The 18,967-nt window shown below is 39.0% G+C and overlaps 1 protein-coding gene across 1 annotated transcript in view; it reads right to left on the reverse strand.

Annotated features, from left to right (window-relative positions):
• plppr5b (phospholipid phosphatase related 5b) overlaps positions 1-18,967 on the reverse strand; it is a 173,678-nt gene that overhangs the window by 119,752 nt on the left and 34,959 nt on the right. The gene's annotated exons all lie outside the window — the stretch shown is intronic.

The raw sequence follows: 18,967 nt of genomic DNA on the forward strand, positions 1-18,967 counted from the left end.
AATTATTGGCTTTTTATATATTACTTCTACTTGCTAATGGCGGACATTTCTGCGCAGGATCCAAACTGTATACATCACACAGCTAATTGACAGGAAATGATGCCTGCAAGTACTCCACAATTCATTTCATCTCCCTGTTCACTGATCCTTCCTTACAGAGGTATCAGAGCAGTGTTAACGCACCACCGCTTCTGCTGACGCTTCACATTAAGAGTGTTCAGTTCGTAGTGCTATTCTTCACTAAAAAACACTCGCTGTGAGATCTGATTGCAGGTGTTCACAGCATGGCTCAGCGTTGGTATATGAGCCGTGTGACTGTACAGGCCTGCTGGACTTACAGATTCATACAACTCACAACTTAACACTCACAAAAGAGAAAAAATCAGAACATCCACTAGCCCCACATAGCAACCCCTATAGTCACACAGTGTTCACGGTGTAGATCCTGGGGTAAAGGTCAAAAAAGTCAAAGACACAAGTTTTCTTGTGATTCAAGGCAATCACACCAAAAGAGGCATCCGCTGCTGGATAACATGTAAAATATAAGTTTTATTATCCCCTAATGTTTGTGTATGGAATGCTGCATGACAGAACCACAGCAGCATATGGAGTGTTGAGGTTACAAATGGGCATAAAAATCAGTAAATCTGTCCTCCTGACAGAGAACTCTCCCTATGAAACTGGTACAACTGCCCTACTTGAAACAATGTTTTGCCAAATAGTTGTTGTAGATATCCTGTACATCTTACTTGAGCATGGAAGTTCATTAGGAGTCAAACACAATATACTCTTAACTAAAAGTCCACTTAATTGTTTTTTTTGTAACAGTATCTATATGATGGTATTCCTTTAAAAGCCACTGCTACTCTACAAATCATTCTGACTATAATACTGTACAAGGCATATGTACATGTGTCTGCATGACTGCAAAACAATCTTTATACAATATCTTAAGCCATGCTAACATCATGGTTGTTCAGTTAGTGTGTCGCTCAACCACTGTGGTCCAGACTGATACTTTAGTATATCAAACCATTGGATGGAGCGACATGAGATTTGGCTCAGACATTCACCAGAGGATGAATCCTGCTGACGACGGTGATTTTCTGATTTTTCCTCTAGCGAAACCATCAGGTTGTCATTTTTGGCTTTTAGTGAAATGTCTTTACAAGCACTGGATGGACTGCTGTGAAGTTTGGCACATATTTCATGGTTGCCAGAAGATGAACCCTGCTGACATTTATAATCCCCTGACTTTTGCTCTAGCGCCACCATGAGGTTGAAATGTGCAGCTCTGAGCGAAATGTCTGAACAAATTTTGGATGGATTGCATGAAATTTGCCATTCATGTTCCCCTCAGGATGAACTGTACTGCTCGCTCTCCTCATCCACTCTCTAGCTCGCTAGACCACTGCTTCTCTCTCTCTCTCTCTGTGTGTGTGTGTGTGTGTGTGTGCTTTTTTAAAATGAGTCAGGAAGCCTTCAGTAAAGCCTAACTTTACTTTTAATGTTATCAAACTTCCTAATAATGTTTTTATCTTCCCTCATGGCAGGGTTGTACAGCGTTACAGGTTGCATTTCTCCAAAAGCTGATTCTGGTTCAACTTTCTCGCTGCTGGCGCCTGCGGCACAAACCGTCTGCTTCAGGCTGGTTACCTGAGGCTGGTGCTGCGTGCACATTGAAATCATGACGGGAAAAAGAAAGTAATTTTCTCTCAATGACAAACATAGTCTCCTTGAAGCTTATGACTAAACTGCCAAAAACGAGCCAGTGAGATGCAGCAGAGAAATAAGCATTTAAACAGCTGTACTGTATTCTGAAACAGTCATTAAAATTCAGTAAATAGTGAAGCTGCCTGTTTCATTACTTTATATTCATGTGATAAATATTCAAATGTCAATAAGTTGGTAATCTGCATGAGAAATTAAGAAAAAGAAAGAAAATTGGTTATAATAATCATCCGCTTACAGTGATCAATTTGCTCATTAGCCAAATTTAGCATTCTAACATGTTAAACTAAGATGGTGAACATGGTAAACAACACATCTGCCTAGCACAGGCATGCTAGCACTGTTCTTGTGAGCCTTTTGAGTTTTCTTTTTTCTTATGAGTAATCTCAAGTGTTGTGTATATTCCCTGTTAGTCTTTTAGAGTAGAGAAAACATTCATATATTTCATTTTTGTATTCTCTTATATGTATTTTTTGGCATACTTTCAAATAGTTTTTTTGTCTCACCATTTTCTCCCACTGTTTGCATTTTCACTTTATGACATGCTGGAATTGTTGTGTTATGTTCAGTACCCACCACTGGCTCTGTAGTTATTTATATTTCCTTTTTCTTTATTTATTTTTTCTTCACCGACCCCATTTCCCCTAATGGATCATTGAAGCCTCATCTTATTTCATACTCCACACTCTCTGTCTCTTTCTCCAACACCGGAAACACATTTATCTGCTTCACTGACACGCTGAAATCCATAAGTGAAGGCTGTCAGGGGAGACAGAGAGACGGATGGAGACGGAGCAACAGATAGAGATGGAGATGGAGATGGAGGGGGTGTGTGGAGTCAGGTGGGTACACAATGACAGCTCTGAGTAATGGCTGCCATTACTGTGTCACTCTGTCATCACTCCCCATTTTAATACTAACTAGGCCAAATCTATACGCTCCTGACTTCATACTCAGACAGATTACACATACCAGAGAGAGATCTAATGATGCAATTTACCTACATAATATCTTCAGAAAGTGGTTAATTACAGTATGTATTCATCATGAATCCAGTCTTAATCAGACAGATATATAATTAACTATAAACTCTTGTGTTCTAGTATACTCACAACGTTCATGGCATGATCATGATGCCTTTAAATATCTTATTGATTTATGATTTTCCATTGATTTAAAGAATGATTTCTTTCTTTAGGAAGTTCAGGAGGTTTCAGAGTGGATCCAAATGGACTGATTCAATTGATATTACATCAGTGATTAAATAGTTTCAAGTAGTTTTTCCTGGCAGCATCATTGCAATAATTGAGAAAGGATGCAGGAAATAAAGGAAGTAAAGACTCTACAGCCATGCTAGCAGCTCTGTGAAGTTGCACTCAAGCACAGCAGTGCTTTGAGGTAAATGCTAACAGCAGCATGCTAACATGCTCACAACGTCAATACTAATTAATTTAGCTAATTAATGCTCTTAATTTAGCCTGTTAGCATACTGATATCACTAATAATGAGATGATCCGTTCCAGCTGTGCTGCAGTGCAGACGTGTTTTCCTGAACTCTCTGCTTGCTATAATGCATTACACTTTTTTTCTTGCATTTCTAATTTCCTAAATGTTCTTCTAAAGAGAGCTATTACCAGTCACACTGGCGCTATTGAAAGCATCTACAATGAAATCATGGAACAGAACAAAAGTTTACTTTCAGGGCGTGGGAAAGTTTTGGAGCCCCATCACAGCCTTAGCTGCTAGCCTAGCCTAGCCTAGCCTAGCATACAAGCTTTTCCAACTGGTGAATGACAACCCAGCGAAGTTGGTAGGCTGCACAGAGTGTGAGCAACTGAGTGAGAGGATAACTCAACTTGAAAAGAACATTGAAACGCTGCATCAAACTCATGAGTGAGCAATTCATTGACTCTGTAGCAGCTAATATCATGGCTGCCCACTCTCAAGTTATTCAGTGAGAAATATACACAAATCTATTATATTGTTATTTATTCCCATGCATACTGCTCAGAATACTCTCAGTCATCTGCTCTTTTGGCAGCAGCACAGCATCTGGCTCTCGTCTAATGCTGTGCACACTCAGGCAGGAGTGAGAGTGAGTTTCTGTGGTTATGGGGATGTTCTGTGTCTGTGTCACTCTGACACTTTCTCACGATTCCCAATAATAGGTTTTTAGGTTAGTTGTGAGGTCATTTCATTTCATTCAACACCACTTAAATATCTTTCCAAGTTGCTCCCCCATCTCAAAACATAACCAGGCATGCAAGTTGAGGAGCATAGATCTTTTTTTAAGAAAAATATGTGTAATATCTGGAGTGGATATCAAAAATGCTAACCAATAAACACAAATTAGCACAAAAAAAAGTCTTATGAAAAAGGTGTTCATAAGGCCAGAGGTTGAGTTGGTAAATTGACTCATCACATCCCTCCCCCACCCCCACTCCCCAAGTCAAAACTTGGCAGCCCTGTAATATACAAGGTACAAAAGCTACTAAATGCTAACGGATCCACACAGACTTTTATACACTGGACTACATCAAATGTAGAGCATTCCGACACCAACTTGGCAGTAGAGGTGTGCCTGAATACAAATGCGCTATTCGGCAAAGCACAAATAGCGGGGTTTTTTTTTTTTTTTACCAATATTTATTTCATACAAATATTTTAAAAATTATTTGTTTTCAGGTAGAAAAAAAACCCATGTCAAGTACCAGCGTGCAGGTCAGTTTCTCTCCTCTGCTCTGCTGTTACGTCTATCAGCAGGTCTAAATGAGGTGAGTCACATCCACCTGCTACATGACGCACATTTCCTTATTTGGACATCACTCCCGGAGTTGGGGGTGTTCCTCAGAGATAAAGCTGAACTACTGACACACGCAAAGTGCTCCCAAGGGACTCTCTATAACCTGTTGTTCCCCTTCTCCTTTCCACAAAGTTAGATTGTAAAAAATAGGCAATAAATGAAAAGTGCAAAGCAAGAATCAAAGCTCCTCCCTACATGTTATATGGTGTGCTGTCTCTGTGTTATGGGTGTATAGATAGGTAGAGATCTGTCTGCAATGAGCCGATGAGTTTTAGCTCAGTAGACAGTATGATCTGGGAGACTCTAGTTCGAGACCTATCTCCTTCATAAGATAGTTTATTCATGAACACTTACTGTAACACTTTAATTTTCTAAAATTAAAAGTGTAATAAAAACAAAAACAGGATTTTTAAGCCTCTTTTCCGTTTTATTCAAATACAAATAATTTTGTTGCCTCAACAAATACAGATACAAATATTGAACCCAGAGAAGTTTATCACACCATTAGCACTAAGGCTAATCAAAACCAAAGAAATATCCCCAAAAGCACTGCTACTCAGAGGGCCAGACAAACCATTGCTAACCATGTTGAATGCAGGGAAGCTAATCCAAGGGCTAGAAGAAACATTGCTAACTCCCCACCTGAGCCAGACACTATTCTGACTGAGGACTTTATAACCAAGCATGTAAAAATGGCAAAGACTGAAAATCTAACCATGGATGACACATCTCACAGGGCTGTTGCCATGTCTCCCCACTACACATAATCCAAGTAATATGAAGGTTACTATCCATGCTGGGTTTTTCGACATTCTGCCAACCAAAGAAAATTTGTTCTGAAATCCTGAAAAAAGGTTCTTACTCGCTATTGGAAAAACTGAGTGTAGTCAGTTTATAGTCTAAACTGACTATAAATCACAAGATGCTCTCATTTCTGGACCAATTCCAACTTTGAGGAAAGGAATCAAATCTCTTACTAGACTCCTTGGCCTGAATACGTGGCTGAAATCAGCACGCTTCACCCATGAGATAAAGTTTATTGACAATTTCAATATTTTTTGGAACTGTGAAGACAGCTTTAACCCTGATAGGGTTCATCCAAATATCACTGGATCCAGACTACTCGGTGCCAACCTACGTCATGCCCTTGGGATGCCATACCCAAACAAGAATGTGTGGATAAGCGCAAAGGACAGTGCACACAAGTAGACAGCCTGCCACAGCCAGTCTCCTCTCTTATCACAGAATCCTAAAAGCTGAAATGAGCTCTTTTTAATGCCAGATCACTGGCTAACAAATCCTTTTTGGTTAATGATCTGATAATGGAAAAGAATCTGCATTGTATGTTTTTAGTTGATTTCTCTACACAGTTTGTGTGAAATGACATTGACTTGGGTGAATTTACATCACTTGAATACCTCACTCTTGAGCACAAAGCATAATTATCAGTGCTCATCATTATTATCATTATATCAGCCACCAAAATATTCATCACTATTTCTACAAAAATTCTCAGGGCCGATTTGAACCATACAGTTATGACTGCTCTTTAAATGGCATGGTTGAAAATTTCAACAATACCTTGTCATTTGCTTTAAATACTGCTGCTCCATTAAAGCTTAAAAAGAGGTTGACAGACAGAATCTCCCCATGGTTAAACAATAACAGTGTTAATGAAATCACTGCCTATAACAAAGCAGCGTCTGGCAAGAAAGGATTACGTTTCCAAAATGATTGCAGTGAATGCTGGGAACTCTAGAATATTATTCTACACCGAGACACTGCTACTCAACACTGCCCCCACCACCCCGAAGTTCTCTGCATAAAAGGTGAAGAATTTGCATTGTTCTTCAATAACAAAATAACATCAATTAAAGCCAGTGTTGCTGCTGTTGTAAAACAGATGATCTCAGCAAATCCTGTAGAAATGATGTAACCATGGGAAAATTCATCTGTATTACAGAGTACAAGTGAACTTTGCAAGACTGTCACTGAATGTAACTCCTCCACCTCATGTATTAACCCTGTACCTACAACATTTTTAAGCAGGTGTTCAACAGTGTTTCAACAGCTGTTGTTAAACCCTTACTAAAGAAAACCAACCTACATGGCAATGCATTGACCAGTTATAGGCCGATATACAACCTTCCATTCATTAGTAAGATACTTGTAAAGATAGTTCTAGTACTAACAAACTCCTTTCTTTAAAAAAACAATATCCTGGGGGAATTTCAGTCAAGCTTTTAAACACGCCACGGCACAGAAACTGCTCTTACTAAAATAATCAGTGACTTCAGACTAAACTCTGATGAAAATAAGGTCTCGCTTCTTATCCTCTTTAACCTAAGCGCAGTGTTTGATACGATTGACCATGATATCCTAATCAATCATCTTGAAAAGTGGGTCCATCTTCTGACTATGTGTTAAATTGGTTCAAAACATACATCAAAGGGAGAAAGTTTTACGTCAGTCTTGGAGATCATGTGTCTGAGAAACATGACAACTGCTTTGTGGTTGCACAGGGGAGTTGCCACTTGGTGACATCATCAGAGAGCACAGTGAATGTTTCCATAGTTATGCAGATGATACACAACTGTGCACCTCTGGTGAACCAAATGATGCTGCAGCTATAAACTCCATTGCTACCTGCCTTCTGGCAATAAATAAACTGATGAGCTAATAATTTCTTAAAGTTAAACAAGGATAAAACTAAAATCTTACTAGTCGGCCCCAAAACAAAAAGAACAGCGGGCCGATTTCTCAATACCTAGAGAGAGTTGTGCACGTCCCCTAAACGCCTCTCATGCAGGCTATCAGCAGACACTACAATTTACCGATGCTCCCTAAATGCCTGTGATGCAGGTTATCAGTAGACACTACAATTTACCAGTGTTCCCTTAACGCCTCACATGCAGGCTATCAGTAGATGCTATAATTTACTGATGCTCCCTAAACACCTCACACACAGAATATCTGGAGACTACAGTTTTGAGTTAAGTGAAAGTTGATCAGATGAACTGTAGTGCCCGTTCAAAACATGCCTGAGACATCCTGCACTATGTCTTGGACATACATACAAAGTTCCCACATGTGAGGAACGGGAATAGGGCTTAACTCTCAAAACTTTTTCAATTCATTCTCTATGGTAGTTCTTATCACTACGGATATAATCCCACCTCCGACAAAAATGTGGGTTATGATAAAATAAAGTCTATAAATAGGATAAGGGTAATCAAAGTTAGCATTTGAGTCTGAGATCATAGGAGCAGTCATAAAAATGACTTAAAATGCTTTTTTTACACATTAATCATTAAACTGATGAGAAACTTCTCAATGCTTCTCAAGACTAGGATGATAGCTGTCAGTCATGTAACAACCAACAGACTCTCCTGATCTGTCTTAACTGAGAAGTGTCTGTCTGTTTACAGAGAAATGTGTGTGTGTGTGTGTGTGTGTGTGTGTGTGTGCGCACGTGTGTTAATGACGCGTCACAAGTAAAAGTAGCAACCAATCAGATCTCACAGAAAGTTATAAACTCTAAATACGTTTGTAGTTAGTTAATTAACACTATGACGCAATATCCTGGTTAGGGATGTCAACAGTTAGCTACAGAGAATATTTTTGACCAGTTACGCGTGTAGGGCTATAGGTTAATTTACAAACACACTTCGCTAACAGCTAGACAATTACGTGTTTTACGTGCAACATCAGATGTGTAACACCGACTTCTACACGGAGTGTTGCATTACAGGTTAACAAGTGTCTTACAGTCTGTTTATAGAGAGTGTGTTAGAATCAGTCAGCCCTAAAAGTGTTTCATTTGTCCAGTTTAACCTGCAGGAGTTTCTGAAGGCTCCTGTAACATGTTTTTCTGCAACGGAGGAAATAAATTAATGATGACTGAAAAAGAGTCCAAAGCGTCTTCCGATGCCTCTGCTGCAGAAACGGAATATGTCAAGCTGCCAAATACTTCTGTCACAGATGATAAGGAGCTCAAAAACACAAAAAGGCAGTCGTATAAATGCTACCAGCTGGAGAAATAATATTTGACTGCTTCCAGGAGTGTGTGACTGGTAAACTTTAAAACACAATATGTATTAATATTTACACTGTATCGTGTTTAGCTGCTTGTGCTTATCACATCAACTATTAGCTAATGTTAGCTAGTGGGTTAGCTCTTAATGTTTACGTTAACGTTATACATACATTTGCAGCAGTGGGAGAAATCTTGCACTACTGGTGATGTCTAGCGTGACACTGGGAAACGTTGAGTCTGTTTATTTGCTGCATTGCATCTAGTTTTAAATGAGGAAATCCGCAACTTTCTTTAGGGCATAAATGCCAGTTCAACACAGGGCGTGCCAAACTGGCCATGTGGGTAGTTCATTTTAGAGGGGACCACACTCCATCCAGGGGCATCCACAGCACTGGCCGTTTGGCCACAGTATAATTCCTGCCCTGTTTATAGTATTTTAATACTGTCTGGAGGCTTCCAGTTTCAAGAATTATCAGGATTTTGCCATATCTAATAAATTTTGGTTCATTTCATTTCAGTTTAATGTTACTGAACAGGCTTTTAAATTCAAGCTGCAGCCATTTCAGGGACGCTGGCCAAATAGACATTTGGAGCCTGTGACACCTGTGACAGTTCATATATCAGCCTGATAGTAATGCTGTTGCACATGAACACTGTTCCAAGACAAGTCATTGTTTTTCAGGCCATTTGGGGTAAATTTGTCATTTCCATACTGCAAAGTTCAATTAAAAAAAAAGAAAAACAGGTTTTCCCGGATGTGTGGGAATGCTGACCGTACAAAAAAACACATGTGACAATTATGGTTTCACATGTGAGATATTATATATCAGATGTAGAAAAAACATTCACATATTGACATATGCTTTTTGTAAGAGTGCAACTAAAAAAAGCAACAATAATAACTTCTTTATATTATGTCCTGATTTGAAGTTCACATAAAAGGTGAACACAAACAACCCCACACATACTCATTTTTACTCATATGCAATGTGTGTGCTATTTATTACACACACACACACAAAAAAGAAACACGTGACTAGTCATGCAGAAAGGATGCTCTAAATCCAACCAATCACAAAGCAGTTCATGTGAGCAGCGTGTTAACACAGTTGAGTCCCCTGTAGACCTATAGGTCCATCTGTCACTGTCCTGCTTAGCCAATGAGGAGTCCCACATTCACTTCTCTACTGCTGAGCCACAGAGAAAGGCCACACACGCACAGACACACACACAGACACACACACACACACACACACACACACACACAGACACACACACACACAGACACACACACAAAGGTTTCTATCACAGTTCAGATTCACTTGTGTTAGAAGAAGGGTACTGAAGGTACTGAACAAAAGCAAACAAACAAATCATTATCATTATTATTACATTCTGACCCTTCATAGTATGGGATGGGTCATTTTTGCTCAAGTATTCCTATATTCCTTCATAATTAGTCCCTATACCAAATTTTGAATTACAAACATGTGTTGCATCCATAGATATCTTATCAGTCATTAACAAATGGGTGATTGATCCTTCATTAATGTTTCAGAGAGCAGAGTGCTTTCTTTAGGTTTCTTTGAAGCTTTCTTTGGACATGTATACAGCGCATTAGGAATATGCTTGCTTGTTTATCCCTGAGCAGGTGAAATGACATATACTGGAGCAGGAAGGCAGACAGAGGAGAGGAATAAGAGAGTGGAGAACTGTTCAGGGTGGGCTGGAAAATCAGAATGTGCCTTCTCCACGACAGGGACGGAGATGCTGAGGACTCGGTGTGATGCACCAAAAACACTCAGCAGTAATGTAAACATCATGGGACAACCTAGGTTCAACCTGGATGTGCCTGTAACTATATTTTTGTGATTTATTTATTTATTTCATAACAATATCACTTCTAAATATCATGCAGCATTTTGTCATTTCAGTGAAGTGATCCTTTACAACATACTCAAACAAACCTTCTTATGATATTGTAATCAGCTATAGATACTGTCACATGCAGTAAAACTATCTGGGATGATGAAAAACTGCCGAAGTCAATATGACATCAGAGTAAAGTATGACAGGTATATTTTCTTAGTCTTGTTCCTCTCATAAGGAGCAGCAGTGTTCTCACTTCCTCCCTGAGGAGCCACTAATGAGCTTTGTTGTCTGGTGAATAAAGGTGTCCCACTGCAACAGCAGCAGCATTAAAGCATGAAAAGACACATACACACTTGTAGGAGACATGAAAGCAGCATAAAACACCTTTTAGACTTTAGGAAATAACTGAGACAAAAGTATGATTTTGATCACTAACACTACAAAATGAAACCTTTAAACTCTGTCTGAACTGCAAGCAACAAAGGGCCGTTAATATAAAAGTTTGGAATTGAACATTTCTATTACTGCTGCATGGTGCAGTTGTGATAAATATCCTATTTTCAAGCATTAACCATAAGCGATATTACCATGGTACCCAGGTAAAATGTGACAACAGTGTCATCTCACAGTAACACCGGGGTAAGAGATAATATCAGTGTTAACATCATGCCACTTACCCCTGCATGTGAATGAGATTCTAACATAAAATTATAAATTCACCTCCACACTGCAGGAGCTGACAAGGTCAGAGAAGAAACACTGGAGGGAAAAATAATTGAGCTGGAGAAGATTAAAGGATAATTCTGGTTTATTACAACTTGGCTCTTACTTTTGTTGTTTTATCCATCATTTCTAAAGATACACTAGATATGCTACAACAAAAATCAACATGGCAGAAACACCAGCAACCAGATGATCAGACACTTTATCCAGATTATTTAAACCAATTTATTTGGAGGTCAAACTGAAATTGAGCACACATGAAATGTCACTAATGATTCCTAATTACACAGGAAAACTGTGTTCACAACAACAGTGAGTACAAGAGGTCAAAGTTGAAGCAGGTAGTTTAGTTTAGTTTAAAAACAGATAGTTTGGGGAATCATTTTCTAAATAAGTTTGTCTAACCTGGAGGTTTGTTACAACCTGCTTGATTGTCTGACTTTGTTGTAGTGTTCCCAGATCTCGGCTATAAATTTGGTGAGTACATTATTACTGATAGAAATGATGAAAATAAGACTCAGGTAGGTGTAAACAGGAATTATCCTTTAAGAGTCCTGAATTCAAACATCATGCTTTGCTCCAGCCCATTTCCCGTACATACTTTCACAGCCCTGGCCGTGCCTTGCCTCCCTTGTGTTTTCCCTGTTTCCCCTTTTCCTTATGTTTCTTGTCCCGTTTGTCTCCCCTTTGTGTGTGTGAGTGGCAGGCATGGCTCCTTTCTCTTTTATTTTTTTTACCCTGAATGCAACACTGCCCTGCGCACCGTGACAGCCAGGCAGGGTTGAAGCTGACAGACAAAGAGAGAGAGGAGTTGGCAGTTACACATTAGTTTGGCAGCAAGTGCGTTTAGTGCACTTAGCGCACATGACCACAGCTAGCTAGCTAACGTTTTCTACCTAGCTAACGTAGCTAATGTTACCGAAGCGTCATCCTCGTCCCCTGTCAATATTAAAGCTGCCAAGAAACTGGACTATCATAATCATGGACTAATAAAAGTGGTAGTTCCCTTTTCTAACTTCCTCAAGAACATTGATGGCATTATTGGAGTATCAAGTCTAGTTAATGTAGTCAATATGATTTGAAAATTCATGCGTTTTGGTGAAAATTTCAGTCAGTGAGTTCATACTTTGAGCTCATAATTTAAAATTATTGAGACAACACAACGTCTTCTGTCACACTATTCAGGCTACTGTAATTTGTTGAAACTTAAAGATTGTTATTTAATACTTGTGTTGGTTAAAGGGTTATTTTAACCTTTTGATGGGTATCTGTTAGTGTATATCAGTAAACTGAGAAGGGTGAAAAAGAGGTAGTGGTGTGCTCGAGGATTGTCTTGATCATATAAAACTCAAGAAAAATGAAGGTGCTCTTGAAGATAAGGGTCATCACATAGAAGGAAAAAACAAACTTCAGGCACTCATGCATGGAGCAGAAATGGAAAAACTCTGGGATTAAGTTAAAAAGCCTTTATTCAACATGGCTACTTACAGTTAAAAAACCAACTGGTTTCGACCATAAAGGTCTTCATCAGGGTACAGGAGTGAACAAACAACAGGCAAACACTTTATAAACTTGGCAGGGGGTGTCACCCAATCCTGATTATTGAGTGAATGCAGGTGTTTGACTGCAAATGGATCACAATGAGAAGCAACTGAGAAGGGTATTGTGCTCTTGCTCTGTTCTTTTCTTCTTTAAAGAGAGTTGTTAACTGTATTATATTGGTACATTAAAAGACATGGTGTGCTGTGCTGTTGCTCTTTTCTTTTTGAAAGTGGAGAGAGTAGCATTGGTGCCACAGTAGTACAGCAGCCCACTACTTCAGAGCAACCTGCAGGTACAAGACATGTTAGAAAAATCAAATGTACAGTTTAACAGTTTTAATCGGGTGAACTCAAACTTCTAATGGGTGTACATCAGTAAACTGAGTAGGGTATTGTGCTCTTGATCTATTCTTTGAATAGGTGGAGAGAGTGGTTTACTGTGTTATGATACATTAAAAGTATAATATTAAAAGTGTGTACAGTTTAGGGTAATTTATTCAGAATAGTTTTGTTTTTGTTTGTTATTCATGTGCAATTAAATTCACCAGAATGCAGGAAATCAAGTCTTTGTAACTAAAATTTTCCAAGTGGGGGACCCCTGGACCCCTGCTTAAAAAGTGGCCTGACTTGGGCTGGGCGCTTTCTGAATCTCTCTTGCTCCACAGGGGCCGCTGGGCTGTAAAGCCAGTTCTCATTCACAATGAAAAGCAACAGTCACTGTCCCAGCTTTTGACTCCTTATGTGTGATCTGGTCCAGCCATATATATACTAGGTTTTGACCTAATTTTGGCAAGGCACAGCAGTGGAGTTCACACAGCAAGCAACCACCCTGCACGGCAGCAGCAGCTTGTGAGTGAACATTTACATTTCAAATAAAAAGTCCTATTAAACAGAAACTTAATAGTAAGCTGAAAGCAGTGTTATGCTGCCCTCTCTGGTTTAAAGTTTAAAGTCAGCAAAGACAAGATTTTCAGCGGGTGTTAAGTCATTCTTTGAATACTGTTTTGCTACAGAATTGTATTTTTTTAGTATGCGTACATGTAATATGTGTGTGTGTGTTTGTGTACAATAAAAGTATTTTAAAAAAGTGATGGATAGTTACAGCCCTATTTTACCTTATGCATTGCAGATATTTAAATTGAAAAACAACAACAACGCAGGTATCTGATTGATATTCTGTATAATACCCTGAGCTCAGGTATGGGAATTGGTGTCGAGAGAGAACAACTCCTCCGTAGTTTCAACATTAACTGGCTCTTTCACAGGGTCACAGCACTATAATCTTCAAAAGAAAAATCTCTTTGTTTAATGAAATCTACCTTCACACTCAGTTTCGAAATACATGATACCACTCAAAATGAACTGATACACTGCCAAGACAACATCACTCTGAATGACTGGGAATCTATAAATAGGCGCGTTGTGGTTGAGATATGAGAAATGCTTACGTTGTGTTTTATTACACCATTATGCCAAAGTCTGGAGTGTGACCCAGATACAGTCAATTCATCATAGAACTAGGCATGCAAAAATACCTTAGCTAAAAGGCACACACATCACTTTGAAATGCATATCAATCTCTTCTCTCGGACTAAACAAATGAACACACAGAAATTTTTTTTACACAGAAGCAAGTTAGAGAAACATAACTGGGATGGGCAAAATAAGCACTGATTATCACAAATTTGGGCCAAAATATAAAGCTGTATGATTTCTCCAGGCAAGTCAAGTGTAGCGCACAAGATTTGTTTTCATCATTGTGTGTGAATCAACAGCTCTTATTAAAAGGCAAAACGGCAGAGGAGAAAACTTCAAAGTAGCATGCTTCAAGCAGCCTAGGCTTATCTGGCATGTCACACTTCATAAGAAATTCATGCAGTTTCTTTCTCGCGACCCGCTGATGTGAAGGCAGTTCCTGCAGGCCCTTGTTCTTGAATGAAAATAATTGTGGCAGGCATGGGAGGAAGTGGAGATTGAAGGCTGGGGCAGCTCCACAAAGAGGCAGCCAGTGCTGTGCTCTCTCCATACACTGGAGTCACCTGGTCACCTCACACAGCAGCTGGAAGGTACTGTATTCACTTTTTGCTGCCAGTTGATTTAAGGTGCTCGGCATTTTTCAACCCATTACGACCTACGGTGCCCCCTAAAAAAACATTCTAAAACCTAAGGCATTGATTGAAAACAACATAGGCATAGTGAAAATTACAAGCGTGTACAAATGTCACTCGTTTCAATTGACGTGATTACCTAGGCATTACCGTGGTAATCACGTCAATTGAAACGAGTGAAAGGCGGTGAAATAATTTATCCAGGAGTAGCTGCAGTGTGCATCAACAACCACCAGGTGGCACATGTGAGCAGTCCAGATGCAGTGTCTGCCTGTCTCTCTGTAGGGTAGTCATTACATAATGGCAACCATGCATGACAAGCAGATGCGACGGGGGAACAGAGAAACACCGGGAAACCATTTGGGAGTCACAGCACTCTTTATATTTTCTGCCAGGCCTGTACAGTATATTTACATGTTACACAGTCTTAATTTCATAATGGACATTTGTGTTGATGATATTTAAAGCAACCATCCATCAACACAGTTTAGACTGCAATATATGAAACACGGAAATTTGTCCCCCCAATATTTATATATGACTGTACATCAGATTCCCCCAGAAGCTGAAAGAAAGCTGATTGTTCTCCTCAACATTCAGAGTTAACCTGCATCCAAAACGCACTGGATGTGAATCAAAAAAACCTGCTGCTTCTTGTTTGTGTTCATGTTCAGCAACAGTGAAAAGCAGCTGTGAGTGTGGTGCCAAAGCTTTGGGTCCATCCTGTAGGTCCTGCGGGCTGCTGCTGCTTCAGCCCCGAATGTTTTGAGCATAGCCTCTCATATTTCGGCTCCTCAGAACTGAGGAGCAGAAACTGAGTTGCACATAACAAGATGCATACAGGCTGTGGATGTATTATAAGATCAGTGAAAGTTATTTTTACAGTGAGTGGAGCAGTTTCTGCTGTCTCCAGTGTTTATAATGATAAGAGCGTTTTTAAATTTAGAGTGATGTGTACATTTACGCACGTGGAATAGCAGCAGCAACTTCATTTACACCAGTTCAGTCAGGATCTGACGGTAATTAATGTTCTGTGTTCTGCTACACATCTACACAGGTCAGCTGCTACACACAGATTCCAGGTTTATACAGTGGAATTGTTTGTAATAAAGCAGCCCTTATGGATAAATTCTGAGCTGATCCATCAGAGCTGTAAGGACATTTTTATTTTGAGTAGCTGAAAGTCCAAGATAAGCCTACTGCCCCATACCCAGCTGGTCCCCCCCAGTGTCTAACTGAAAATTTCGCCTTTGATTGTGCTTTTTAATAACGTTTCACCACATTAAGAAATTCAGCAACATTTACATTAACTAGCCTACATTTTATGTTACATATGTTGTCTTATGTTTCAAACATAACAAAACAAAATAAGCAATAAATATCAAAATCTCCATATTAAAAACGGTGTTTAATATGCAGGTAGTCGCAGCTGACATGACATCTCACGGTTGTGGGTTGTCAGAGTTACACAGCATTCTTTACAGCTTGGGATTTTGCAGGAGCATCAGAGCAGTGATGGAAAGATTTGAGATGGTAAACAACCTGAAAAAATGCTGAAACATCTCAGCTCTCAACACAGAGACGACTGAATCTGAGCGAACCACAGACAGGATTCGGCTGCTTGTGAAAGATTCACTATAGTATATTTTTCTTATAATTTCTCTATGCTTATATATATTTCTCTTCAAGAATGTAAGCAACTGTAATATAACCCTATTTCCCCTCAGGATCAATTAAGTATTTCTGACTCTAATTACTACAGTTAATTAATTAAATTCTTAATTGTTTCTCATATTTCTCAAATATGGCTCATGCTCATGCTACCCTCTCATATATAGCTTCAGTTGGACATTTAAGAGAAATAAATCAGACAATGATAAGACCTCTTGGGGATCATACTTGGCAGATTTGTCTCATGAAAGTCTCATACTCATCTCACGTTCTTCTCTTTACTATAACCAACCACCCTACTTTGAGGGGTTACTATCTGCAATGGAAAATGAAATCCAGAAAAGTAAAGCAAGTAGAGTTGAGGTGAGTCAGTACCATGTAGTTTAAAAACAGCTTAGACCCTCTCCTCTAACAACCCCATCCCCACCTCTCCTCTAAAGACCCCATAGTATCACAGCTAGTAGAGGTTCACTGTCACAAGGAAATGATAATGCTGTAAACTATACAAATGCAAACCAGCCAATTAAACTAGTGGGGAACTGCAAACTACCTGTTCTACATTTAAGATCTCCAAATATTTCAAATGTGGAAAACCAAAAGTTAAGTTTATTAATTTAATTTGGTTCATGTTTTTTTATTGTTTATTGCAGGGGTTGGTTATACTCTTTTTCTAAAAGGTTCCTACTTTATTTTAATGGAATATCTCTGGTGATCACATATAAGCACACAGATTCTGATATTTACATGCATTTTTTATTAACAATATTAGTATTATTCATAATAATAATAGTAACTTTATTTGTGTAGCACTTCCCATACAAAAATGCAGCTCAAAGTGCTTTACAACAAAATAAATTACATGCACCAAGTGCTTGACATCAAAACAAAGACATAAAATGAACATAAAAAATGTAAATATACAGAAGATGGAAAATGAAACCCACTTGATAATATTACTTAACATGAGATAAAATCAAGTGAAAATACAATACATAGAATGTGTACTTCAATGGTGGTAATTTGAGAATTAATTAGTGAAAACTCAGAAGGTATTTCACCATGTGTACACAGTCTGTAAATTGGTGCCTAGGTCTCTGAAGCTATAAGCACAACAGAACCTCCCTTTTCCCAACAGGCACAGACTCACCACTGGTCTTGATTAACCGAAATAAGCCTCTTTCAGCTTACCCCAGAACATCTTCCCACGGGTTTAACCTCACTGTGGGTCTTATCTGTGTCGGGCGCAACCCAAAGCTGCCCCAGGAAAAAAAACAAAAAAGAAAAAAACACCCTTAGTGGTGCTGCGGGGGTTAAAAACTTTTCTCAAACCTACCAACCACTGATTTCAGCACCCATGTAACATAAGATGGAAAATAAACCCACTTGATAATAATAATAATGAAATAAAATAAAATGAAAATTGAATACATAGAATGCATACTTCAGTGGTGGTAATTTGAGACTTAATGAGTGAAACTCAAAGTATTTTGCTACGCGCACACAATCTATAAATTGGCGCCTAAGTCTCTGAAGCCATTAGCCATAAGCATAACAGATTTATCGCGTCCCAAGAGTTTGCTCTGTAGCCTAACTATGACGGACCAAATTGAAGGTGAATACCATTGATAAAGTGTCTTTCATTTGTTCCCTCAATATTCAGTGTTAAACTGACTCTAAAACGCTCTGGATGTGTATCATTCATAGCAAACCTCCTGCATCTCATTTGTGTTCATGTCAACAGCAACAGTGAAAACAACAGCTTTGAGTCCGTCCTGTAGGTCCTGGGGGCTGCCACTGCTCCGAAGGTCCAATGCTCTGAAAATACACACTCTCCCTGGAGATTTTTATCTTTAATATTTTGTGATCATTTTAACCCAAAACATGATCTTTCCCTAACCCTAATCAAGTGGTTTTTGTGCCTAAACCTAACCAGACCTTAACCACAGCGTTGTCACAACATTAACACTGTCACCTCCTGCTGGTACTGCACCTTCATGTATGTATTTTTCACACCCTGGTGAGGCAAAATGTGACACTGGCAGGCTAAAAGCACAGAAAAAAAACAAACAAAAAGATGCATCCTGTAATGCATTTCGCCTTCCCCACATGTATTTCAGTGAATCACGATGCATTGCAACCCATTGGAAGATGCTCTGGGGTAAGCTGAAAGAGCCTTATTGCAGTTAATCAAGACCAGTGGTGAGTCTGGGTCTGTTGGGAAAGGGGAGCTTCTGTTGTGCTTATGGCTTCAGAGACTTAGGCGCCGATTTACAGATTGTGTACACATGGTGAAATACCTACTTTAAAAAGTTTTTGCTTTTTAATTCTCAAATTACCACCACTGAAGTACACATTCTCTACTGTATTTTCACTTTATTTTACCTTAAGTGTAGTAATGTTATCAAGTGGGTTTTATTTTCCATCTTAAGTACATTTACATGTCTTTTGTTGTAAAGCACTTTGAGCTGCATTTTTTGTATGA

The sequence above is a fragment of the Thunnus maccoyii genome, chromosome 21 (assembly GCF_910596095.1).
Source record: "Thunnus maccoyii chromosome 21, fThuMac1.1, whole genome shotgun sequence".
In the NCBI taxonomy this organism is placed as follows: domain Eukaryota; kingdom Metazoa; phylum Chordata; class Actinopteri; order Scombriformes; family Scombridae; genus Thunnus; species Thunnus maccoyii.